The sequence below is a fragment of the Vulpes vulpes genome, chromosome 11 (assembly GCF_048418805.1).
Source record: "Vulpes vulpes isolate BD-2025 chromosome 11, VulVul3, whole genome shotgun sequence".
NCBI lineage: Eukaryota > Metazoa > Chordata > Mammalia > Carnivora > Canidae > Vulpes > Vulpes vulpes.
The window spans coordinates 52846595-52873891 of NC_132790.1; the positions used below are offsets into that span (position 1 = coordinate 52846595).

Consider the following 27297-nt stretch of genomic DNA (forward strand, 5'->3'; position numbering starts at 1 on the left):
AATCAGTAATGAGACATGAACATTTTGACTCTTTACCTTTCCCTATACTTTGTCCTCTTAAATAGAATTCTACTTTGATATTCTCTGCTGTTATTGGTGAGCTTTCAGAAACTTACCCAAATATAGGCAAATATTCAAAATGTATTTTGCATCTCTAGGTGCTGTCTCTTCTCAAGCTATATGTGAGTACTATAGCAATGTCATTCAATTACAATTTTTTCTTTAAGGGGTGCAACTTTAATGGCTGTTGCTATTTCCATAGGGCCTTAAATATATTTTTATTGCACCCTTTTCAGCAGAGACTGAGATGAGTGTCTAAAGAACCCTTTCAAACATCGTATATAATTCACATACCAAATGGCCAGACTGGAACTATGTCTCTTCTCCCTTACATAGGAATTTAAATAATAGGATTATTATGCAGTCAGATCTTTTCCTTCTCATGTGTGTCTGATGAAATGTCTAACAGTCTTGAGCTATTTTTTTCTAGAAGGGAAATAAGGCCAAATATGAATCGTTGCATGCAAGATACGTTCAAGGTCTTTGAAGTTCTTTATAGATCCATAGCAGAGCTTTTGGTTAAATGATAGTCTCAATTTTAACATTCCTGTTTTTAGGCTCCCATCAATAGCCCCCTGGGTTATCAGATTACTGTTTCCAATAACCTTTCCTTTGAAACACATAGATAAGCCCTATTATGACTTAATGATATTTTTGCATCTGCCAGAAAAAAATATACCATCCTGTCCTGCAAATGTGACAATGAATATCAAATGGATTTTTTAAAACTAAATATACTTTTATTTGCTATTTCTGTAAAGTAAACTGTGCCACTGGACTTCTTCCTAAACAATCTTTAACATTGTCTTTGTGTGCTGATCTCACATAGACTCCTAATAGCATCTACTTTTAGACTCCCCATCTTCCAACCTGTTGTCTCTTTGTGTTATCTCCTTGTGCCTGCTGAGTTCAGCATCATTTTATGGTCACGTGTTTTTTTCTCCTTGTCCCTAAAATCCACTTGCATTCCACTCCAGCCTTTCTAATGCACTTAATAATATGTCTTTGTATGTGTACAATTCCTTCAGTTTAGACAGTATTTCAAGTTATTTAAATGGATCCACATTATGGGTCTAATCTTTCTGTCTACTCAATTCTTTTTTTTTTTTTTTTAAAGCTCTTTCCTAGTAAGACCAAACCCATTGCTTTATTCAGATTATTTGTACATTACAGCAAGTTTGAGGGTGGAACAAAGGAGCCACAATGAAGCCACAAATGCATGGGGGAAAGGTACTAGAAACCGTTATTTACTGTTTTGGTTAAAGAAAAAAAACTTTATAATCAACAGCCCACTCGTTAAGTCAAAGCGGACAGAAAAACTTGATTGTTCTTAATCTGGCATTTATGTGTAGCTTTGCGTTTCATATGTACAATTTATTGGGTACTGCTACCGTCGGCTGGCAGAATACCTAAAGGTAAAAACAAATATCAAGAGGGAAAAAGTATTAACAAAAGGAATCTCAACAAGGCGCTTCAGGAGGGGGCGGCGCGCCAGGCCAGGGGGCTCAGTAGAAGCCGACCGTGTGCGGGAAGGCTCTGCCACTCTTCTCCTCGAACTCCTGAAGCAGCTCGTCCACCTCGTTCTCCATGTCCTCCGTGTGCTGAATACACTGGCAGAGCTCACAGATGAGGAATGCCCCCAGCGTGGCCTCCTCGTGGTTGTCCTGAATGTCCACATTGACCACATGCACCGGCTGGCAGGTCTCCTGCTCTCTGGAATTCAGATCTTCTACCACCTGATCGTACACTCTCTCTTCACAGGGGAGGATCAGATCGAACAGGTCTCTGCAGTCCTGGAACCTTTCTGGCCGAGGCTTGATCCTCTTATTTCTGTCCAACATATGTAAGATGCCATTCTGCGTATAGAGTTCTTTATCCTTCCTAAGGAGATCATTGTACACCTGATCATATGTAGTTCTGAAATCATAAACATTTGGCTTGTCAGGTGCTGGTCCTGGGAGCTTCACATGAGTTCCTGTTCCAAAGGACCGGACACTGAATCCACGTTTGTTGAGGATTTTGTGCGCCTCCACACTCCGGGTCTGGGTGCTCCAGCACACCACCGCCACCCGCAGCGGCCACCCAGCCGCGGCGCTTCCGCACAGCAGTATTGTCTACTCAATTCTTTTTTTGTTCTAATTCTTTTATGGATCTTTGAAAAATTTTAAATCCAATATATGATATATATATCATACCGTGTTCTATTATTTTTGGATGTACAATATAGTGATTCAACAATCTGTACATCATCACTCATTACTCACCATGACAAGTGCGCTCCTTAATCCCTATCACCTATTTCACCCATCCCTCAAGCTCCACCACTCTGATAACTATCAGTTTGTTCTCTGTAATTAAGAGTCTGTCTCTTGATTTGTCTCTCTTTTAAATGTTTCCCTTTGCTTGTTTGCTTTATTTCTTAAATTCCACATACAAGTGCAATCATATAGCATTTGTCTTTCTCTGACTGACTTATTTTGTCTAGCTCCATCTATGTTGTTGCAAGTGGCAAGATTCCATTCTTTTTTATGGCTGAATTACATCCCATTATGTATATATTATATATACATTATATATATGTATATATATAATATTGTTTATGTATTTGTGGAATATACACACACACACATCTTCTTTATCCATTCATCTATTAATGGACACTTGGGCTGTTTCCATACTTCGGCTATTGTAGATAATGCTACTATAAACATTGAGGTGCATGTTTATTTCCTTTTGAATTAGTGTTTATATATGTATATATGTATATATATATTTGGTAAGTATAAAGCAGTGCAATTACTGGATTGTAGGGTAGTTCGATTTTTAACTTAAAACATTTTTAAAGATTTTTATCCATTTGTCATTTTAGAGAGAGCAAGAAAAGGCAGGAGGGAGTTGTGGTAAGGACAGGGGGAGAGGGAGAGAGGGAATCTCAAGCAGACTTCCCACTGAGTGCAGAGCCCAATCTGGGCCTGATCCCACAACTCTGAGATCACAACCTAAGTAGAAATCAAGAGTTGGCTCCCTAACTGACAGAGCTATCCAGGCACCCCCCTTTATTTTTACCTTTTTTGGATACTGTTTTCCAAACTCCATACTGTTTTCCACAGTGGCCACACCAGTTTGTAGTCTCCCCAATAGTGCAAGAGGGTTCCCTTTTCTCCATATCCTTGCCAACACCTGCTGTTTTTTGTGATTTTGGTTTTTGCCAATCTGACAGGTGTGAGATATCTCATTTTAGTTTTGATTTACATTTCCCTGATGATTAGTGATGTTGAGCATCTTTTCATGGGTCTTTTGGCCATCGGGATGTCTTCCTTAGAGAAATGTCTATTCATATCTTCTGCCCATTTTTAAATTGGATTATTTGGTTTTTGGGTATTGAGTTGTATAAGTTCTTTATAAATTTTGGACACTAACACTTTATTGAATATGTCATTTGTAGATATCTTCTCCCTTTCAGTAGGTTGCCTTATTGATTGTTTCCTTCACTGTGCTTTTTATTTTGGTGTAGTATCAGTAGTTTATTTTTGCTTTTATTTTCCTTGCCTCAGGAGACATATCTAGAAAAATGCTGCTATGGCCTCTGTCAACTCAATTTTTAGAAGTATGCACGGCCATATGGATATATCATACCATGGCATTTAACTACAGCATGGAGTTCTAGACTATTCACCCACCACTCATTCCTTATCCGATCCCCAAGTGATAGCCACTACATCAGTTAAGGTCATATCAGCTAATGGATAAAACATGATAAATTTGTTATGAGAAGTATCAAAACACTTATTCCTGATAGCAGGCATCTCTCTTCTAAAATAGGACTTCAGGTACCCAGGCATCTATCTTGTAGCTCTGTCATCTTCAAACTAAGGTATCCAAGGCAAGGCTGCCAAGGTTTCTGATAATTATAAGGAGAGGGAGGACTGATGATTGAGGAATTCTTGGGCCATGTCAAGAGGGGTGCAGAACACTTCTCATCATGTTCCATTGACTAGAGCTTGGTGACAGGCCATACCAAATGCCAAGGAGGCTGGAAAGCTATTGTAGAAGGTGTTGGTTTTTAAATTGGTATATAAGAGATAAAATTAAATTTTTTCCAATGTTGACCTTGTATCTTGTGACCTTACACATTCACTTGTTAGTTCTAGTAATTGATACATAGATTTTTAAAAAGATTTTATTTATTCATTAGAGACACAGAGAGAGAGGCAGAGACATAGGCAGAGAGAGTAGCAGGCTCCATGCAGGGCTCCCAAAGTGGGACTTAATCCCAGAACTCTGGGATCATGCCCTGAGCTGAAGGCAGATACTCAACCACTGAGCCACTCAGGCATCCCAATACCTAGATTTTTAAAAACTTTCTACATAAACAACCATGTCATCTACGAATAGAGAAAGTTTGACTTCTTCCTCTAGTCTTTATGGCTTTCCTTTTTCTTACTTTGTTGCAGTGGCTACAATTTCTAATACACAGTTGAATAGAAATGGTGAGCATGGATATCCTTGCTTTGTCACTGATTGTAGGTGGAAAGTATTCAGCATTTCATCAGTGAGTATGCTGTTTGCTGCAAGTCTTTTGTTGATGCCTTTTACCAGATTGAGGAAATTTCCTTCTACTCCTAGTATACTGAATGATTTTTATCCTAAATTCATGTGGAACTTTGTTAAATGCTTTTTCTGCATCTATTGAAATCATGTGTTTTTTCCCTTTTATTATGTTAACATGGGGAATTTTACTGATTAGTTTTCAAAACTTAAACCAATTCCAAGCATAAAATTCATTTGTTCAAATGCATTGATTTATTAATACTTCTGCTAAGTACGATATATATGTACATGAGAGATACTGGTCTACAGTACCCTACTATAGCCTTTGTTGGGTGTTGGTATTAAGAAAATGCTGGCTTCATAAAATAAATTAGGAAATGTTTTCTACTCCTTTTTCTGGAAGAGTTTGTGTAAGACTGGTGTTTTTTCCTTAAATTATTGAAAGAATGTGCTAATGAAACCATCTGGGCCTAAAGTCTTATGAGAAGAATTTTGATAATAGTATCTTTAATAGGTATAGGCATTGAGATTACTTACTTCTCCTTGAAGCTTTAATAATTTTTATTTTTCATGGACTTCATTCATTTTGCCTAAATTATTTAATGTCATAAAATTGTTCATAATGTTTGCTTATCCTTTTAATGTATTTTCATCCATAGTAATGGTAATTCATGTTCTTTTTATTTTCTTGGTTAGTGTAACTAGAGGCTCATCAATTTGTTAATCTTGGAGCCAACCTCTCATATTCCTAATATGCTCCATTTTTGTATTTTCTGTACTTATTTTTATGGGCTACAAATTTTCTTTATTTTATCAATTCTCTTATTTATATTGGGCTTGCTTTGGGTTTACTTTGCTCTTTATCATACCTATTTAACACAGAACCTTAAATTATTGATTTAAGAATTTCCTTTCTAAAATAAATATTTATAGATACAATTTTCCTCTGAGACTCTAAGCATCTTTTTTTTTTAATTAATTTTTATTGGTGTTCAATTTACCAACATACAGAAAAACACCCAGTGCTCATCCCGTCAAGTGTTCACCTCAGTGCCCGTCACCCATTCCCCTCCAACACCCGCCCTCCTCCCCTTCCACCACCCCTAGTTCGTTTCCCCGAGTTGGAGTCTTTATGTTCTGTCTCCCTTCCTGATATTTCCCAACATTTCTTTTCCCTTCCTTTATATTCCCTTTCACTATTATTTATATTCCCCAAATGAATGAGAACATACACTGTTTGTCCTTCTCCGATTGACTTATTTCACTCAGCATAATACCCTCCAGTTCCATCCACGTTGAAGACTCTAAGCATCTTTCAGCTGCATCTCACACATTTTAATATGCTTTATTTAATTATTAATCAGTTCAAAATATTTTATAATTTCCTTTTATTTCTTCTTTGACTTATTAGAAGTATGTTTAATTTCCAAATATTTGCAGTTTATTTTTTCCTAAATAACTCACTGTCATTGATTTCTAAGTCCATTGTAGACAGAGAACATATGTTGTATGAATTTTATCTTTTGAATTTATTGACAATTTCTGGTTCAGCACATGATCTATCTTGATGAATGTACCATATATATTCCACAACTGGTAAAGTGTTCTACAGATGTCATTTAGGTCAAGTTGGTCAACAGTATTTTTCGAGTCTCTCTGTCCTTACTGATTTTGGGGGACATCTAGTTTTTCTATCAGTAACTGAGAGAGAAATGTTAGATCTCCAAGTATAATTATAGATTTTTTTCTCATCTTTATTCTATCCATTTTTGCTTCATGTAGTTGCAAGTTCTGTTAGTTGACCTATACATTTAAAATTTGACTATTTTATCTTCCTGTAGAATTTATTCTTCTATAATTTGAAATGTCTCTTTATTGATGGCAATTCTTTGTCTTACAAAGTACCACATACAATCTTAATGTGGCAAATTTAATTTTCTTATGCTTCTTTTTTGCACCATATATTCCCTTTTATAGGTTTACTTAAAGGTGTCTATATCTTTGTATTTAAAATATCTCATCTACAAAAATCATAATTCAAAGGGACACATGCACCCTAATGTTTATAGTAGCATTGTCTACAAAGGCCAAAGTATGGAAACAGTCCAAGTATTCATTGATAGATGACTGGATAAAGAAAATGTCATATATATGAATGAATATTAGTATTACATATATGAATCCTATTACTCAGCCATAAAAAAGAATGAAATATTTTCATTTGCAACAACATGGATGGAGCTAGAGAGTATTTTGCTAGGCTAAATAAGTCAGTCAAAGAAAGACGAATACCATATGATTTCTACTCATATCTGGAATTTAAGAAACAAAACAAATAATCAAAGACTGATGATTACCAGAGGGGAAGTGGGGGGGGGATGGGTAAAATAAGTGATGTGAATTGAGGAGTGTGCTTGCTGTAATGAGCATCCAGTGTTGTAAGTGATGAATCGCTATAATGTACACCTGAAACTAATACTCCATTGTATGCTAAGTAAATTGAATTTAAATAAAAAGTTAATATCTATTGTAGATAGCATGTTAGGTATGTCTTTTTTTCCTCAACCAGATTGACAATCTCTGCCTTTTATTTTGAGTGTTTAATCTACTTACATTTAGTGTAATTATGGTTAGATTTAGGGTTGCCATTTTGCTATTTGTGTTCTTGTCTTACTTGCTCCTTTGTTCTTTCTTTCCTATCTTCTGTGTGTGTGTGTGTGTGTGTGTGTGTGTGTGTGTGTGGTTTTTTTAAGAAATTTATTTTTGGGGCACCTGGGTGGCTTAGTTGGTTAAGCATCTGTCTTCAGCTCAGGTCATTATCTCTGAATCCTGAGATCCAGGTCTGAGTTAGGCTCCCTGCTCAGTGGGGAGTCTGTTTCTCCCTCTCCTTCTGCCCCTTTCCACCACTTGTGCTCTCTCTCTCTCTTGCTTGCTCTCTTTCTCAGATAAATAAATAAAACCTTTTTTAAAAAAAGAATTTTGTGCTGAAAGAAATCTGTCGACTCAGAATTGTACATCCAGCCAAAATATCCTTCAAGAATAAAGGACAAAATAAAAACATTTTCTGATAAGCAATACCTAAGAAAATTAATCACCAGCAGATTTGTTCCACAAAAAATAAATAAATAAAAGGATGTTCTACACACTAAAGGAAAATAACACCAGATGAAAACCTGACTCTTCAATGAAGATTAAGAACACCAGAAATAGAACATATATATGCAAACATTAAATAGCAAACAATTTTGACAAATATTGACAAATACACTAAATTGTGAGCCTTATAATATATATGGATGCTATACATATACATATATATATACATATACATGTATATGTATACATATACATATATATGTATACATATACGTATATGTATACATATACATATATATATATGTATAATAGCTATCTTACAAAGGATAAGGTAAGTAAATGGAAGTATATGACTGTAAGGATAGTTTAGGTGAAATAATATGATATTAACCCAAAATAGACTAAGGTAAGGATATATATTATAATCCATAAAGCAACCACTAAAATAAAAGTCAGCAGATGAACACAATCCTACATGATCAGAGAGAAAAAAGCATTCCCACAACAACTTCAATAAGAAAAATTCCAAGTAGGGACTTGGATTGGTCTGAATTTGGCTGGGACAAGGACATGTGGCAAATCACTGATCAGCTCAGCCTGTGATTGGCAGAGTGACCAGAGCTATATGACTAGAGAGTGTAGGGGAGCATTTCTCCAAAAGGGGAGGAGAGAGGCATCTACCTGTGACAAGATGTCAATACACAGTCATTGTTTCTTCTTTGGCAATTGCCATGACCACTGGCCTGTGTATGCTTCCCATAATACTTTTTTACATCATATGTTGGGCTATTATAGAGAACATGTCTGTGTTCTTTAAATTATGACATGGGATAATCTTAATCTCTCTAAACTTTAAGCGCTGAATAAACAGAGGTTTTAAGTGTTGAATACCAAATCCTGGCAAGGATATGAACATGGAGGTTTGCTAACACTTATATCAAAGCTAAAGTCAGATGCAAGATCCTTCAATGTGTTGTAGTATGGCTGCTTGAAGAGCTTTCTCTGGCCAAAAGAGCAATTGGAAGGGAAGAGAGAGTTTGGGCTAAAAGTGAGAGCAAGCATGATGGCAGTTTCTGACTGTAGTACTGAAATAGGCTGCCTCTTCCCTGAGTTAGCACCCCTATTTGTCAATGACAGTTCACCTTATAGCTTTTGCCTATTTAATGGTATAGGACACAGATATTATACTTTAATAGCTATCATCTTTAATGTCTTCACACCCATTAATGCTATTGGGATCACTATTCTTTCCCTGTAGAAAAAACTATTATAAGAGCTCTCTTCCACTTAGTGGGTTTGAAAAAGAAATTGGTTAACTGAGAAAAGTTTCTTTAGACTTACAGAGAAATTCTTTGCTGAGAAAAGTGTTTAGTGGCTGCAAATGTTAGTGCTACAGTAATAATAGGAATGAAGAATGAAATTAATAGAAACTTAAGCTTAGAAGAAACTAATGAACTCTGAACTCTTTACTTAATTCATAATTTACTTTGATACTTTGCCAGTGATAATGTATTGAGATTGTTACATAATTATGGCCAGAATTCCAACCCTAAGCTTTATTTTACTTCTGCTTTACATGCTGACAATTTTTTTTTTATGATAGTCACAGAGAGAGAGAGAGAGAGAGAGAGGCAGAGACACAGGCAGAGGGAGAAGCAGGCTCCATGCACCGGGAGCCCGATGTGGGATTCGATCCCGGGTCTCCAGGATCACGCCCTGGGCCAAAGGCAGGCGCTAAACCGCTGCGCCACCCAGGGATCCCCAATGCTGACAATTTTGATAAAGGATATTCCCCAAAAGGCAAAGAGGACTTGGTTTCCAAATCTATTTGGAAATAATAACTTAAGGTAAACAGTTCTGGTAACTAAAACTGAAACCTATAAAGAAGAGCTTCAGGTTATTGCTGGATTATATCATTCACACCTTTGCCCAGGTAAATGCCATGGGTAAAGACAGGTGCTCTGTTGCCTTCAAAGTGGTGATAGACCCTGTATCATATCTTGGTTCAGTAATACCTTTCCTGGGAGGTCCTCAAGGAAGTTCCACACTCAAGGAACAATAGTTCATGGAAGACCAACAGTCACTTTAGCTGAGTCTGTGACATATACTCCCAGGACTCTATACAGAGTCTGAAGAAGCTGAGCTGGAGCCTGAGGCTCATGCTTTAGACCTAAATAGATTTCTTTTCCTTTTTTAAAACACATTTTATTTATTTATTCATGAGAGACAGAGAGAGAGAGAGAGAGAGAGACAGAGACAGAGACACAGGCAGAGGGAGAAGCAGACTCCAGGAAGCTTGATGTGGGACTTGATCCCGAGACTCCAGGATCACCCCCCAGCCAAGGCAGATGCTCAACCACTGAGCCACCCAGTCATCCCTAGGATTTCTTTTCCTAAGCCCAAAACCCAAATCTTAGAACCCCATTCTCTGTGCCCAGCCCATGGTAATGAATCCAAAGTAATGATGCATAAGCTAAAGAGTATGCACAAGGAAAAGAGGCCAAGACCTTGTGGGATCTGTTTTGCTCCCATGATGATGTGGGGCTTTTTCCAAAAATAACATTGAAAATGACTGGGGCACCTGGTTGGCTCAGTTGGTAGAGCAAGTAACTCTCAATCTAGGGGTTCTGAGTTTGAGTCCCACATTAGATATAGAAAGTACTTAAAAAAATAAAATATTAAAAGAAAACCCTTGAAAATGACCAAACCTGGGCAACAATCTTTCTTAGTAGATATGTAACATGGTACTAATCTTCTGAAAAACATGACAGACTATGAGAAAGCACCACTGGGAGTGAGATGGGATACAACGAGATACTTTGCACAACATCTCACATCTCTGGCCTAGCATCTGATTCCAGGCACAGCTAGAATACACGGTTCCCAGATGTCATTGCCTTTTGCTGGCAGGGCCACACCTGCCCTGGAACTACTCTTATAGCTACTCTTATAGCTACTCTTATAGCTGGAGTGACAGGCAAGTTGGAGTTGTGAGAGTCTACCTCACACAGCTGCATATGTAATCTGGATGCGTGGGGTTAGGGCACCATGGGGTAACCCTTGCCCAGTGGACAATAGCCCATTATTAATGCTTTTCCCTTTTGTCCCTAAGGTAGACAATTCTGGGGTAAACTTTTCCTGGCCTTCTCAGAAGGCTGATCTCCACTGGTCTACAGTGGTGACAATCAGTGATGATGACACATCTGGTGATAGCTTTCACTCCTCCCCCATCTTATGCTCCCTTTCTCCTCACTGCTGATCCTTGGGATGCCTTGACAAGCCAACTACCTGCAAGCAAGTTTTGTCTCAGTTCTACTCCTCTAGGAGCAGCAGTGAAGCAGAGTGCCATCTGAAGCACTTTATGCAGAAGTCTGTTTCGGTGGAGGGAAAATGGCTATTTTGTATCGTTTTTTAAGTTTCATTAATTAGCAGTAGAAGCTCACACTCAGCCTTTCAGCTGGTCCCTTAGGACCATGGCTCTTCTGTGTCTGTCAGAGCACCTGGTCCAAGCCTGTGCCATATCTTTGAGACAGTTGTCATGATTCAAACTGAAAGAACAACACATCAAATGTGTACCCTAAGCTACCAGAAATAGAGTGTATCCAACAGGGGGAAGAGTGCATCAGACAGTGTATGGTTCTCTTTGGGGAGACATTTGAGTCTTTTCCTATTGAAGTAAGCTTTCTTCCCTTGTCTATCCATCTCTTGAAGGCTGTTGAAAGTCAGATTTTGCTTTAAAAATACTGACTCTGAAAAAAAAATACTGACTCTGGCTAACTTAAGCAGAAAAGAAAGTAGTTTGCAGGAAAGATGAAAATCAGCTTTGGAGCCTTTATAGTCATGAAGGACATACAAGTGACATTTTTACAACCACTGTGCCAGACCCTAAATTTTACAGCCACTTAAACTACTGCCATCACCAGCATCAGAATAGATCCTGTTGTGTACCTGCTGGCATTTCCCAGTGGCATTTTAGCTGGGCCCTCAGGTATCAGCTTGCCCTGACAGAGCCATAGAGCCCCATATAAATTGGCTATCATTTTACAAAAACAAAACAGACCTGCATGTAGGAAACAAAATGAAGGGGGCCCTTTTGGTCACATCCAAAGATACCATTTAATGTTACCACATGGTTTCTAACTAGGTTTGGTGAAACTCTGGATTCCATTTTCCTTCATTTAATCAGAAGTTTCATTTTCCCTTATACATTGGGGTTCTTGTAATTTTATCTTTAGACACTGTCCTGGAGATGTAAACATCTTTAAGTATCAGGAGGCCTGGGAATGGGAATCTAGAAGAGGCTCCTGAAAACATTTTTCCATGTGTCTGGCTGTGGAGAGCCTTCTGGAAAAGCCCCTGTGTATTAATTTTTCTCAAATCTTTTATAATGATTCTGAGTGGAACAAGGTTCTGACAAGGCCAATGTGTACAAATCACAGATTGGATTCTATGGAAAGCAGATGGAGTTAGGGATGTGAATGGTTTTAGGAATTCCCCTTCTTTGAGGGACCAGAGGCATGTTAAGCTCTGCTGAGATAGACCTTCTCCAACAGCTGTGTCCGACTCTATCCCTAGGCCCAGAAGCAGCTCTCCCTGTTTCCAGAGTGTCTTCAAGATTCTCATGAACTATTATTCTCACTCTTCTTTATGCTCCTACCCATAGGTATTCAAAGCCATTCAAGGGGCCAGGAAAAGAGCTGTCTCCATACTACCCCTAGTTCTTCCCCCAGTCAGCTTTCTTTCTACTCCTCCTTCGCCAGCCCAAACTCCTCTTCTTCCTACAGTTAGGAAGCAAAAGCTCTGCTTGCAAAGAGAGACTGAAGGTAACAGAGGATTTGGCTCTGGCTACCCAGAGCCCAGCTCAGTCCATCCAAACACCCAGTGACCACTGGTCCATCCAAACACCCAGAAGACCGTTGTCATTCACTTCAACATTTTCTTAACATTTGACAGAGGCTACTCATCATGAGTTGCCCTTCCCCTGATACCACAAGCTTACGTTCAGTTCTTCCCTGCTTCCAGATAAGAGAGTTTAAAATCAAACTCAGTCCTTTGTGAATGGATACTTTGTCACAAGGTTAAAGGGAAGAATCACCAGGATGAGGTGATAGGAATGACTATCCTTGAGAAAAAACTCTGTACTAGTTTAGAGAAGTCCCTTACATTTTACATCAGGATCCAAAATAGATTCATTTAGGATTATAAATGTTTCTAGTGGGAATAGTTAGCAGTGGAGCTAACCCATGCTATAGGGAAGTCACTGGCACCATTTTGGAAGCACCCTTTTGTGGCTCTGCTAAGACGGAAGGATACCTGTGGGCAAAGCCTTGGCACTGGAAGAAAGACTTCAGGAAACCTCTCCAGAGAGAGCTGGATTCCAGGCCTTCCCAGCCCAGGCTCTCTCCTGGGTTCTGGGGTACCCAGTTTACACCCACCAGCTTCATAGACCATGAAAAATAAATGTCAGACACATCAGAGATAAAGAAGCCCTGGGTTAACCCTTCAGTGCACCAGTTTATAACTGCTTCTGGTTTGTCATAGGTGATTAGTGGCTACTTTGAAAATCAGCAAGTGCTGAAATACTCAATTCCCAAATGACAAGGGGGCAGATGCTAAGGCTCTAGGCACTAAAAAAACAGCAAATGTTCCCCTTCTGTGTAAAAAAATGAGTGGGAGGGAAGAAGTGACTTGCAAAGATTTGCTGCTCTTGAAAATTAGTCTTTACCTTAAATCACCCAATGCAACTGACTATGTTGCCCAGCCTGTGGGGCTTTGGCTTGAAGTTTCCAGAATACTTGGGAACTAGCTCTTAGTTTCTCAACTGTTGTAAACCATGATGGCAAATTTGCCTCTGCTGACATAATTTCTGTAAAGATTTGTCCTGTAACACCCAGAAGTGCCTAATGCTTAGCACGGCTTAGCACCCATACCTGACTGTCTACCTGAATCCTCTCTTTTGAATAAACTCAAGGTTATGATCTATCCCAGACTACTCACCTTATTTATGTCTCTCTCCTGAATCCACTCCTTTGGCAGAAGATTAGTGACACCATCTTAGCAGGGAAAGGACAAAACTTCTGCACTTTGCTACTGGTCAGTCATCTAATTCCTATTTATTAGGTTCAACATCTGCTGTGTCTTTTGAGGTGAGAATGTATTAGTTAACCTATTGCTGTATAACAAATTACTTAACAGGTAAAAACACCAAACATTTATTATCTCAGAATTTATAAGGGTCAGGAATCCATGAGTGGCGTAGCTAGGGTGTTCTGGTTCAGTCTCTCTTGTGATGTTGTAGTCATCTCAAGGCTTGAGTGAGGACATAGAATCTGCTTCTCATTTTACTCATAGTCAGTGATTGGCCTCAGTGCCTCACTGGCTATTTTCCAGAGGCTTTAGTTCTTTGCCATGTGAGCTTCTCCTAAAGCTGTTCACAACATGACAGCTTACTTCTCCCAGAGAGAGTGATCAGAGAGAGAGAGAGAGAAAGAGAGAGGGCACAAAAGTGAGATAGAGTTACAGTCTTTTTATAACCTAGTCCTGAAAGTTGTATGCAATCACTTCTGCGGTATGCTATTGGTCACACACAGACCAATCCCGGTACAACGTAGAAGGGGACTATATAAGGGCATGGGGTTCTTTGGAGGCCATATTGGAAATTGCCTCTGATCATTGGCAGAGGAGCTTAGATTAAAGTTCAGATACTGCTTCTGACCTATCCGCCTTCACTTTTAACTCCTATGAGGCAGCCAGTTTGAATCTCAGTCTACAAACCCAGGTATACAAAAAACAAAGCAAAGCTTTTATTTTAAGCTTTCATTTTACTGGGTCCTTAGAAATGTGAACTTCATTCTTTTTCAGGGTAGCCAAGGTATGGGGCGGGATCTTCTTGGTTTTGAAGCATTTGTCAACACATGCTTATGTGTGGTAAAATGGGATATGCATTTTCCTGGGACTCTCTGCTACTTCCAGACTGTATCTGGGAATCTATCTGGGCAGCCATATAGAGATTCATCTGCCTGGGTATACTACATCCCTTTTCTTTCTGGCACCTTCCCACATGGTTCTTCCTGGCAAATAGGGAGCAGGTTACTTCTGCCACTATACTTCTCAGCTTCTCTGTTTGATTTCACTTCCACAATCAAGGGAAAGTTCTTTCTAGGCTATTCACTTCATTTTGTGACCACCTTTCTTGGGAATTATACCCTAGACCCAGGGAGTTCTGGAAACAAGCTCTGTAGTCCCAGCTGCTGTGACTTCTTCCCTGAAGCAATGAGCACAGGGCTGCCTATATTCTTAAAAGGTGAAAATATGGGAAATAAAAGGAAAGGTTAAATATCCTACTGCACTAGCATACTTGCTGTACTTCAGTTCACTGGGCTCTGCATTTTCCATCTTGTTTTCATTCCTTTACTGACTGTTCTGAAGTCTGGCAGATGTATACACACTTGCCTGCAACCCCAAATTATGTTCTTTGGGCACTGTCGTAAGACTTGTTTTCTTTCTGACATCTTTCCTGACCCCAAGTTTAGGGGTCACCACTCTTCACTCATTTATAGAGCTCTGTTGGTTTCATTCCTTATTTACTGCATCCTTCTCTGTATCAATCTAGATCTCACAAATTGGCAGTCTGTTTGCTGAATCTGTCCCAAAGATATAGTTTGACCCATGACACTTTTTGTTTGCAATTTGAATTAGTTGTCGATTTTTAAAAACAGGAATTTCTCTTAAATTTGGGTTTTTGGCTTACACTGAAAAATCATATCTGGTAGCACCACATTCACATTTCCAAGGAGTAGTAATTGGCTAGTGCTGAGCAGGAGTTGCCCCCCTACATGAAACCTGCCCCTCCTGTCTGCATCTGCCCCCTTTATCCTTGCTTATCACCTGATAAGCTTGTCTGACTGTTGCTCTGGTTTCTTGGGTTGTTCCCTCACATCTCATAGGCTGATTGAGATGTTTTTCTCCTGCATTTAATGATTGCCTAACACATTGGGCTGAACTAGATGTAAGCAGAATAAAGTTAGAACTAGGTCATTTAAATATTAAAAATTAGGAAGGGCCTTAGTAAATAATAGGCCCTGTCAACTGATTTTGCCCAGAACCAAGGCCTGAGTAAGCGAAGTTTTCTGTGGGGTAGACAACTGCCAGTTTATAATTACTTTATAGCTAATAGTTGATAATAATCAAGCATCAATTTCCCTGGTTAGTCTGCCTTGATAAATACATTTTGTGATTCATTTGCAGTAGTTGCCTGAAGAGATCTTTCCTAAATGGAAATGCTTGTCCTTTCTACTAGAAGTTTAATTTACTCTCTAATATGTGATAGGAACTGGTCAGTTTCTGAGGTTGCCAAGAGATTTGGTATTTGTATTGGATCAATCTAAATGAGGTCCCCAGTCCATTCTGTATGATGATGTTGAACAGGGCTCAATTTTTTTTTTATTCATGAGAGACACAAAGAGAAAGGCAGAGACATAGGCAGAGGGAGAAGCAGGCTTCCTGTGGGGAGCCTGATGCAGGACTCCATCCTGGGACCCTGGGATCACACCTTGAGCTGGAGCTAGACGGTCAACCACTGAGCCGCCCAGGTGTCCCATCAAAGCTCATCTTTGAAAACACTTCCAAGAGAAGATGTAAACACACCTTGATTTCCTGTGTTTTCCTTTTACCGTCTTGCAAGTTTAGTGACTTGAGGTTTTAGGAAGCTTGGCAACTTGTCCAAGGCTATAGTCAGTAGTACCTTACTCTGGGCCTGAGCATCCAAAACACAGAACTTCTGGACTCTCTTGGGATGACCTTTGCCCCAGAGCTGCCCAGCTTTATTAGAGAAGTGTGGAACCTCTAGGAGTGTGGGGTCTTTTTCTCCCCTGCTGTCTATTCAGAGCAACCTGAACTTCTATGAGAACCCATTTTCTTGGCTCATAGCCCTAAATTTCCTTCTGCCCAGTTCTTTCTGTGCTTTCTGGCTTCTGTTTGTGACATCCTTCTATCTGTAATGACTCCAGTACAGAGCTGGTTTGACTTTGGAGGCTGTTTTGCAAAATTAAGAGCCTGCTTTGACATGGCTTCAAGGAACACTCCGGGAGCTTCAGGAACAGCAGCAGTTGCTTCATTCAATCCTGGGATACAACAAATGCTCCAAATAGGGCCTCATAGGCCCTGCATTACACAGCCACCCAGCAAGCAGCCATTTAATCTCAATTGCTCCCCATAGTGGAGCAATTAAAGACGCCAGCAGGGCAAGGATCACTGGCAAATCTTTTGAGGGAAGGAGACCCCAGGGCTGCCTTGCCAAAGGTTCTCCCCCTTCATTCACACACTGTGCAAGAATGCAAACCATAGGGCTGCCAGTTGGATGGAGGGCTGCCCCAGAAACGGGAGCTGAGATTCAGTACAGATGGCAGCAAGAGTGGCAGCAACACAGAATAGTATCCCCAGGGCTTGAAACTTCCAAAATGAGATTTACAGTTCTGGCCCACCCTCTTTTGGGAGGAAACACCTGCTCCAGCAGCTTTGGGAACGGCCTCTTATTATCAGCTTCTGTGCAAGGATCAGATTTTTGCAACTAACTAGTGCCTGGTGTGAAATAAAAGCTATTTTAAGGTGGGAGGAGTTCTCAACCTTTTCCTCCTTGCATTTTGTGTCCTGATTAATTTCTCTTTAATGCTTTATTCTAAGTCTTCTTTCTTTCACAATTCCTCCTTCTCTACCTTTTCTACCCTCCTCACTTCTCCCACTTTTCACAGACCATGATTTGGAGACCAAGCCAGGGCTTGCCAATGGTTCTCATCTCTACCTGCCCATCAGAATCACCTGGGCCTCCAAATAGGTATGCCTGGGTGCAGTCCAGACCACTTCAGTCAGAATCTCTAGGGGGAGGGCCCTGGCATAGAAATGCAAGTTTCCCAGCTGATTCTAATGTGCAGTGAAGATTCAGAACCGCTGGCTACACCAATGATGCAAAGAAATAAGACAGATTGGACTGTTCTGATTTCCTGGGGTTAGCTTAATGCCTACACACAAATCCCTAGAAAGATGAGCTTTGAGAAGTCAATTCATTTTTTCATAGCTGTTCTCCTATTATACAAATGATACAAAAAAAACAAATGATACATGTTCATTGAGGAAGCTGTAGAAATGCAAAAAAAAAAAAAAAGGTAATCTAGCCATTCAGACTATCATTAATATTTTTATGTATATTTGTTTCTTTTATTCTTACTTTTATGCCTGCCTACAGAGAGTTCTTGAATAAAAAATGCAATATGTAGCTGCATAACTCTTTTAATATGAACCTCTTCTATGTGAGCAAATACATTATAGAACACAATTTTAAGTGATGGAGTAGTATTGTTTAATCACTCTCCTATTGATGGATTTGGGGCTACTGTTTTGTTCTGTTATGATAAACACCATGTTGTCCACACTTGTAGCTGAATCTTTGCCCACATCTGTGATATTGATCTGGTCTTTTCTCTATACTCCTTCACTGGGCCACATTGTCTACTTCCATTCCTTTACTTATATCCAACATACTAACAGTCCAAAGTTTATATGTATTTCAAGGCACTTTTGTTCAAAAGGAGAGCTTATGATGCCCCATCTGGTTGCCCAAATCTTGTTTCCTAGCTTCTCACCTCTTGTATGTTTAGTTTTTCTTCAAGCCAAAAAACATAGAACTCATCCTTAATTCTTCCTTTACCTCTAGCACAGAGCCTCTCCTCACCAATCCATTGGTAAGACATGTTGATTTGAGCCCCATATGGCCTGAAATCTATGTCTTTCCATATTTCTACCACCTCCTAATCAAACTATCCTTACCTCTCACTTGGATTAAATGTTTCACTCTTGACCTTCTATCTTCTCTCCACATTGCAACAGAATGATCTTCTTCAGGCATAAATCACATTATGGCATTTCCTACTTTGAAGAGTTGCATGGGTCCCTCTCTACAAGAATAAAATTCAAGACTTAGGGGGATCCCTGGGTGGCTCAGCAGTTTGGTGCCTGCCTTCGGCTCAGGGCATGATCCTGGAGTCCCGGGATCGAGTCCCACATCGGGCTCCTTGTGTGGAGCCTGCTTCTCTCTCTGCCTGTGTCTCTACCTCTCTCTCTCTCTCTCTCTCTCTCTCTCTCTGTGTGTGTCTCATGAATAAATAAAATAAAATCTTAAAAAAAATAAAAATAAAATTCAAGACTTCTTACCATGATCCATAGGTTCTGAAAATCTGGCTCCTACTTACCTTGCTAATCTCTTCATTCTGCTTCTCCCTTTGATGATCAGCCTTCAGGCACACTTGACTCTTCCTGTTCTTTTTTAAATATTTTATTTTATTTTATTTTTAAATATTTATTTATTGTAGAGAGGGAGAGGTAGAGAGCATGAGCAGGGTGAGGGGCAGAGGGAGGGGGAGTGAGAGAATCTCAAGCAGACTCCACACTGAACCCAGAGCTGATGCAGGGCTCAATCTCATGACCCTAAGATAATGACCTGAACCGAAATCAAGCATTCAATGCTCAACCAACTGAGCCACCCAGGCACCCTAGTACTCTTCCTACTCTTAATCATGATGATGCCTTTCCCACCTTGGGACTTTGATATCTGCAGTGCTACATTTACCTGGTGCCAGGGGAACCATGCTAACATGAACCATATGTTTCCTGTTCCATAAGTAATAAAGTATTTTGACCTTCTACTATGACACTGCAGCAGACTAAATTTTTTAGCTTGCAAGTAGGGTAAAATCTCAGACCCTCTGTAGTTATTGACACCATTCCAATGTGATTGGGAAGAAAACCCACCACAGGGAAGATCAAATGTGCTTGTCTGAGTATTGAATAGGCTGCTACTGGGGGCAGCCCCGGTGGCTCAGCGGTTTAGTGCTGCCTTCAGCCCTGGGCCTGATCCTGGAGACCCGGGATCGAGTCCCATTTTGGGCTCCCTGCATGGAGCCTGCTTCTCCCTCTGCTTGTGTCTCTGCCTCTCTCTCTCTCTCTGTGTCTCTCATTAATAAATGATAAAATAAAATCTTAAAAAAAAGAATATGCTGCTATTTGGATGTGGAATTCAGTTCCCAAATATAATAGTCCCTCCTTTCTCCACCATACACACTCTCAACTGAATATTAAATAATACTGCATTGTGGGAAGACTAAATGCAAGAAGCAGGACTGATAATCTCTCCACTTTCATATTAGTAGTCTCATTTGGTCTAAGAGTAAAGCAGGTGGCTCCTAGAGACCACATGTTGGTCTTTTTGGTCTTTTCAGCAAGCTATAGACATAGTGAAAGGTATTTAGGAAGTATAGCAAGTTAAAGGTTGACAGATTAGATTAATGCCTACATTTCTGAATTTTTGGAAGGAGGCCAGGCACAATTTGTTTTCTTATGGAAGGAATGCAGTATGCATTCAATCTTCCCACAGCAGTAAATGAGGTCTCCAATATATGCTCACAACCATCAAAATTAAGTTGTTTTTTTTTTTTCCACATTGATGATATTATGATGCTCTTTTCAGAAGAAGCAACAAGGGAAAATTGGGGAACTCCAACAGCATATACAGCACAGCTAAAGATGGCCAATTGATTGTCTAAAAGGCAAGGCTTAATCAGTTCAGTTCTTGGGAATAACTTGGGTTAAGACTATAGAGACAAGAGACTTTGCCACTCAGGATACAATTTCATTATCTTGGAATTTAACTGTGATTTTTTCCAAAGGCAAAAAGGCAAGCTAGTGGCTTCACCTCATGTCTACACTAGGACTGTCTCTAAATGTTACCCAGTTGCCTGCCCAGTTCCCTCATCCTTTGCTTTTCTAATTTGATTTCTTCTTCTTCTTCCTGAAAATGGACAAAAGGGGAAGTTATAGCAAGGCTAATCCAGCTCTCTACCCTATGGGTAGACATTATGGCTGAATCCAGAAATCCAGGTTCATTATTTTGTTTGAGACAGATAATGAATGTTGTCCATTCATTATGGGAAATTGTGGTAGATGGAAATGGAGGACACAAATGGATAATGATGCAGGTAAGGGGGATAATGTGATATCTCCCTATGCTGCATCTTGGAGCGAGAGAAAAATGCTCTTAGTTGTTTGTTGTGCCAAACCACGGCAAATGTGGGAGAAACCTCTGGATTTGCTTTCCCTTGAGAATGAGATTTAAATGAATGAAGCTGGAATATAAGCTATACTTTAGAATTCTAGTTGGTTGATTTAGAGAAATGACATCACTCAGTATCCCCTGATGAGCAACCTGAATAATAGCAGGCTTAATTTGGGTAGTTCTTATTTAATTTTGTTTGTTTTGTTTATATTATAATATTGGTTCTTTTTTAGCCTTGAGAAAAATTCTGTCTTTGAACTGAGATGGACACACTGTCTTATTTTGCCTAGAAGCTGATACTTTGTATTGTTGAGAGCCAATAAGGCTTCTATTTAAGGACATAAAAAGAGCTGCATCCTGCTATTTACACAGTATCTCAGAATCTACTTTGCCTTTGACCATGTCAGACGTGACTTTGACTATAAAAACTATACAAGCAAGCATTTGTGGAATCAGAATGATGTCCAAGAGGGTGACCATCTGTGTAATATGATGGCCATGTCCCATTGGTACCCCTGGAGTTTGGGAAAGCAAAGGGTGGTGCTGCAGAGTGGAAACTGAAAGCCTGGCATAATGAAAACTTGTTTCCTGGTAGCTGGGACATGGTCATGCCCCAGACCAGATGGAACCTAGTTTACCAAGCAGTGACCTATAGTGACCACCTTAGTTAAGGGAAATGAGTAGTGTCTGTAAAAAAGGTATTTTTGCTTGGAAAATTGGAAAAATGACACAATATTAACTAACATATGATATATTAAGCATTATTTTAATCTCTGTTATAGTTACAGAGTATAATAAAAGGTTTTTAGTTTTACATATAGAGCTAAATGAAAATCAAGGCAATGTAGAAAATGATCTCCAGGATGAATAGATGTTTTGGGGAGTTGACTTAAGATCCCCAATTGATGTACTACCCATGGAAACTTGCCAAAAGACACTATGAAGTTGAATGCTTCTATCAATACCTATGGAAAAGGGCAAACAATGCAGGGGAGGAAGAGGGAGGAGAGAGGAATGGAGCAACTGGTAAAGGAATATATATTGGAAAACTTGTAAATAGAGCAGAGTCTTATTAACTTGTTTTGTAAAGAGAATTTGAAGAATTGCAAATCCTCGTTGGAGGATACAAGTCTTGGAGATTGTCTATATTGTAGTATATTTTTTTTTGTACCACTATTATAGAAATTGCTGTACTAAGAATAAGAAAATGCCTAAAATATGTATCCAGGAGGTTTGAATGGGGACCAGAAGGTAAATGAAGGAAAAGGTTAACAACTGGTTCTGTGGTTTTCCTGTAGGCTTAGGAATATCTGAGGATTTGAATCCTGATCTTTTCTCTTTGCAATATTAAACTTAAGGAATTGTTGGGATGATATACTACTGATTAAATAGAATCAGGTTGAGGATTATGCACAGGTGCTTAGTCTATGCATACACACTGTCAAAATCGGTTCTTTAGCACTGAGTCATTGACATGGATGAGATGCTGCCCTAAAGAATGAGGGGGTATTCGCATGCTTCAGGGGCTCCATGGCCAGCTGGCATAAAGCTGAGGAGGGCTCAGAGCTGATGGCTTCCCTCAACTGGGGCCATCTGCACTCACTCTTGTCTCGTGTGAGCACACAGGTCTCATCACATTCAAAGTGCTTGTGCCTAAGAGTCATGGGCTCTCACGTGATGGATGTCAGGATACTAACATGTCCTCTATCCTTTAGTAAAGCTAAATAAATTTGATGCTAGGTGGAGCCTATTGTGTCTTAAGAGTTTGATTGTCTATCTAAACCAAGTTTACTGTAGAAAGTAGAGCAGGGTGGACATTGCAATTACCTTAACCACTGTATGTTTCAAATTGTTTTTCCTAGTCATAGTATTTAATTCATAGCTGTAATGAACACTTGATGGAACATAGGAGACATGACAAACATTGAAATATATGTTCCAGAAGATAAGTGATAATTCCTCAAATTTTCCTCAAGATGTTCTTCTTAGATCTATAAGCTGCATTTTTTTGGTTGAGATCTTTATACAGCAGGTCAATATGTGTCTCTTACTTAGGCAAGTGGTGCTAAGAGAGAATTACTTCAATTTGGCTTTCTTTTTATTGTGAATTAATACAGTCCACATCTGTAATGTCCTATTTGTAAATAAATGCTTGCAAATAACCTAAAACTGTCTCTCTAAATTTGTCATTTAACAGAAAATCAAAGATTATAAAAAGAAGCCATTTGATTTTGTCTCAAAATATAAGAATTCTAAATATCGAATATATTGACTGCTATTTATCACTGATCAAGACTATCCAAAAGCACTTAAAGCATTGAACATAATTTATGAAACATTTTGAGACAGCAAAAGTGATTTCATTCAAGTACTGGCTCCGTTGTCACCTCTTTAGTGGCCTGAGTTACTCTATCTAATGTCTTCCCCTCTCTCCTTTCCTTTGGATATCCTCCACCCTATAAGTCAGGGGTTTTCATTATATTACCCTCTTTTATTTTGCATTCTGCCATGTTCCCTAGAATGTAAGCTCTGCATGGACATAGGCTATTTGTCTTTTTTTTTTTTTTTTAACCCTTTTGTCTCTCCTTACCCCCACCCCAGGCCTAAAAACATTGCTTGGAACATGATAGCCATTCAATTTGAACATAGCAAATATATTTTATTTTGATTTTCCCTCAAGTATAAAAGATAGTTATTTTGTGACAGTTGATGAAAGTAGAATATGGCATGCATTTTCTTATAACATGGTATTTTGACAAAATGCACAATGCCAAGTATTTATATATAGTCAGAAAGTATATAACTCTGGCCTTGCAGTTAGAAATCACTGGTGGTTCTATTTCAGTAATTTAAATATATATTGAATTTAAAACCAAAGGTGGTGACTGTGGAAATGCACTGATCAGATCTCCTGCCAAGGGGAATGTAGTTGACTGACAGCTCTAGCTGCTGCTCTTCTGGATTCCTTACCATGTTTGCATTGAAATCATGCTTTCCTGGGCTACTCACAACCAGTGACCAAGTATGGTGGGCATTCTAGTGGAATGTTGGACCCCTCTAACAGTTTTTGCTTGAGGACTCCCAGTTGGCTGGGTTGAAACTTTTTTGGAACTATATTGCAATCTTAGACTTTTCCTACTCTACCTTGTCTCCTCCTTCTTTCTTTCTGGGAGGTCCAGCCAAAGTTAGTCATTGACAGAAGATTGGAAAATGGAAGGAGAGGAAAAGACAGGGTCCTTCTCCTCCTCTCTTTGCTTCCTATGGCACCTCCAGTGATATCTTCCTATGTTTCTCTCACATCTGCATCTCTGTCCATGTAACATACCCTTGGCCTCTATGGTCCAATCCCCTCCACACTGCCCCCACTGAACCTCTTGACTCACCTAGTGGTCTCTGTAATCAAGTGATTTCTATTGGCCTAGGGATTGGCAAATAGATAAGTTATGTCTCTATTCTAGGAGAGAATTTAGAAAGAATCCTGATTTCTATAAAAATGTAGTATTTTGAGGAATTAAGAGATTTATAATAGATTATATAATACATGATACTCATACTGGAAAAGTATGTGAACTTAATTTATGCCATATAATTAATCAAATCTAACAGAGTCAAGATCTTAAAATATTTATTTTTAAAAAGTTAAAATCTTACAAGAAAATGCAAGACAGTACAGTTATAATCTGGGAAAATGGACATAGTTTGTAACTGAATTCCTTTATCTATTGCTGTGTAATAGATTACTCCAGTACTCCAGCAAACATTTATCATCTCACAGGCTTTCTAGGAATCTTGGAGTCACTTAGCTAGCTGGGTGGTTCTGATTCAAGGTCAGAATATATGGGTTTATCTTTAACACTACCACAGTAACCAAGAGACTCTCAGAAGCTTTAAAAAATCTGCTTATATGAAAATATAAATCATTTGCATGGCAAAATACTATAAAAGTTAATAGACAAGAGACTGCTTGAAAAAACGTAGTGCAGGTAAGGGTGAATCTTTATAATACATAAAGAGCTCATAAAATTTGACAAGAAATAGATAATCTGCTAGATGAATATGCAAAGGATATTAAATCAGTAAGGAGTTATGTTTGACTGCATTTGACAGAGACCCATCTGTACTAGCTTAAAGACTTGAGGATTTGTTTGCTTTTGTAATTCATTCAGAGGGAGGATGTTGCTGCCACTGGTTAAAGACTGAGGTGTCTTCATTTGCTTGGCTTTTCTTTTAAAGCTAGAAATGGAGGGATCCCTGGGTGGCGCAGCGGTTTGGCGCCTGCCTTTGACCCAGGGCACGATCCTGGAGACCCGGGATCGAATCCCACGTTGGGCTCCCGGTGCATGGAACCTGCTTCTCCCTCTGCCTGTGTCTCTGCCTCTCTCTCTCTCTCTCTGTGTGACTATCATAAATAAATAAAAAAAATTAAAAAAAATAAAGCTAGAAATGGCTTCTAGAGCTTCAAATAAGAAGTGTACATTCTTGACCTCAGGAAGGAAACAGCAGGAAAAGGACAAAAAGGGGTTTGCTATTTTTACATGCTATTCAAAAAATTACTAGAAACAAACAAGATTAATCATTGCATTGGATAGGATGCTTTTCAGTCCAAACAATGGCAGACTCAAAAGAAGATTTTAAAAACAAGGAAAATTCTTTACTTGCAAGTCCTGGGAGAGGAAGGTTCCAGTATTAATTCAGTGGCTCAATGTCATCAGATATCCAGAATATTTCCTGTTTTTTGCCTTTGCCTCCCATAGAGCATTTGCTTTTTGTTTTTAGTTACCCCCATGGTTACAAGATGGGCACATCTGCACATATCATTTATCAACCCAACAATAACCAAAGGCTAGAAAAGGCAACTCGGTCTTCCATAACAAAAGCATGACCAAGACAAAGAATGTTATTGTGACCAAATGACTGACTTGGAACAGAGTCTTAGCTAGTGGGCCAGTGCTGAAAGTGGGTGACAATTCTGAGACTTTGATTCCATTGGTGCGTAGGGCAACTTATGTGGAACTTGTGGTATCTTAGAGCCTCCCAGGCTAGTCACCTTTCAAGATAAATGGAAGCACTTAAAAGGTGACATATAAGAATCATCCTGTGTGGGACTGGATATGAAGAAGGATGGGAGGCAATGGCTAAGAGTAATTCATCTTTGTTCCTGAGGCTAGATAAGAAGACCAAGGAATACTGGCCATTTCAGAAACCAGAATGCTCTGGATATGTCAGCAGGGAAGAGAGGAAGGCAACTGACTGTTGGTTACAATTGTAAAAGATCTAGATTCAGAAGGAATTAAAATACTAGTCAGTATCTCTAGAAACAAGGCAACAGAACTAGTGCTTCGAAGTAGTGAAGGAAAAGAACCTTATCTAGAGCTTTATACCCAACTAAATTGCTTTAGATTGGGCTCACTAGAAAGCAGACACTGAGATGACTTGCATACAGTTTTATGAGGGATCAGCACTTCTAGGGGAAGAGAAGGAGGCCAGATTAGGCAAAGAGAAAAGTTGGGCTGCAGTGAAGCCCTGGAAAAGGCTTCTGCTGAACCCAAGAGGAGCTCTAAGGTGAGATGGACTTCACAGTTGTCCCACATTATAGTGAAGATTGGGTCTTTCTGCTTTTTTATGGGTCAGTTATTGGGCATAGGATGCCCCCAGGAAAGGGATAAGCATTGGATGAAGCAGCTCTCTCTAGCTGAGGGCCATTTCTGGAGTGGCCTGAAAACTAAGATATGCCTGCCTGCCTGCAGCACTGGCAGTAAGCTCTTCAGTCTTCACAGGGGGATCTGGGGAGTCACATCCCAGCATCCAGCACAGAAATTAACATTTATCCAACAAATATTTATTTAGCACCTACTAAGTGCCAGATACTATTCTAGGCATTTGCCACATATCAAGTAAATAAAGTAACTCCAAATATCCCTGCCTTTGTGGAGCTTATGGGAATACAAACTTAAAGTGTAATAAATAAGTAAATTATATAGTTGGGTATCAATCAGTATCAAAATCCTGTTAGACCCAATAATTTACTTTTGCTTTTATTTCCCTTGTCTGAAGAGATGTATCTAGAAAGATTTTACTAAGGCTGATGTCCAACAAATTACTGCTGATGTTTCCTTTTAGGTGTTTTATGGTTTCAGGTCTTACATTTAAGTCTTTAATCCATTTTGAGTTTATTTTTGTATATAGTATAAGAAATGGCCTAGTTTCATTCTTTTACGTGTAGCTTCCCAGTTTTCCTAGCACCACTTATGAAGAGACTTTTTCCCATTGTATATTCTTTCCTCCATTGTTGTAGATTAATTGACCATATAAGCATTAATTTGTATCTGGATTCTCTATCCTGTCCTATTGATCAATGTGCCCATTTTTGTGTCCATACTATACTGATTTATTATAGCTTTGTAGTATATATTGAAGTCTGAGATTATGATACCTCCAGTTTTGTTCTTCTTTCTGAAGATTGTTTTGGCAATATGGGGTCTTTTGTG

The 27297-nt window shown here is 39.2% G+C and overlaps 1 pseudogene; it reads right to left on the reverse strand.

Moving 5' to 3' along the window:
* Nucleotides 1–1550: 1550 nt before the first annotated feature.
* On the reverse strand, nt 1551–23782 carry LOC112933260 (RNA polymerase II subunit A C-terminal domain phosphatase SSU72 pseudogene; annotated as a pseudogene).
* Between the last annotated feature and the right edge of the window lie 3515 nt (nt 23783–27297).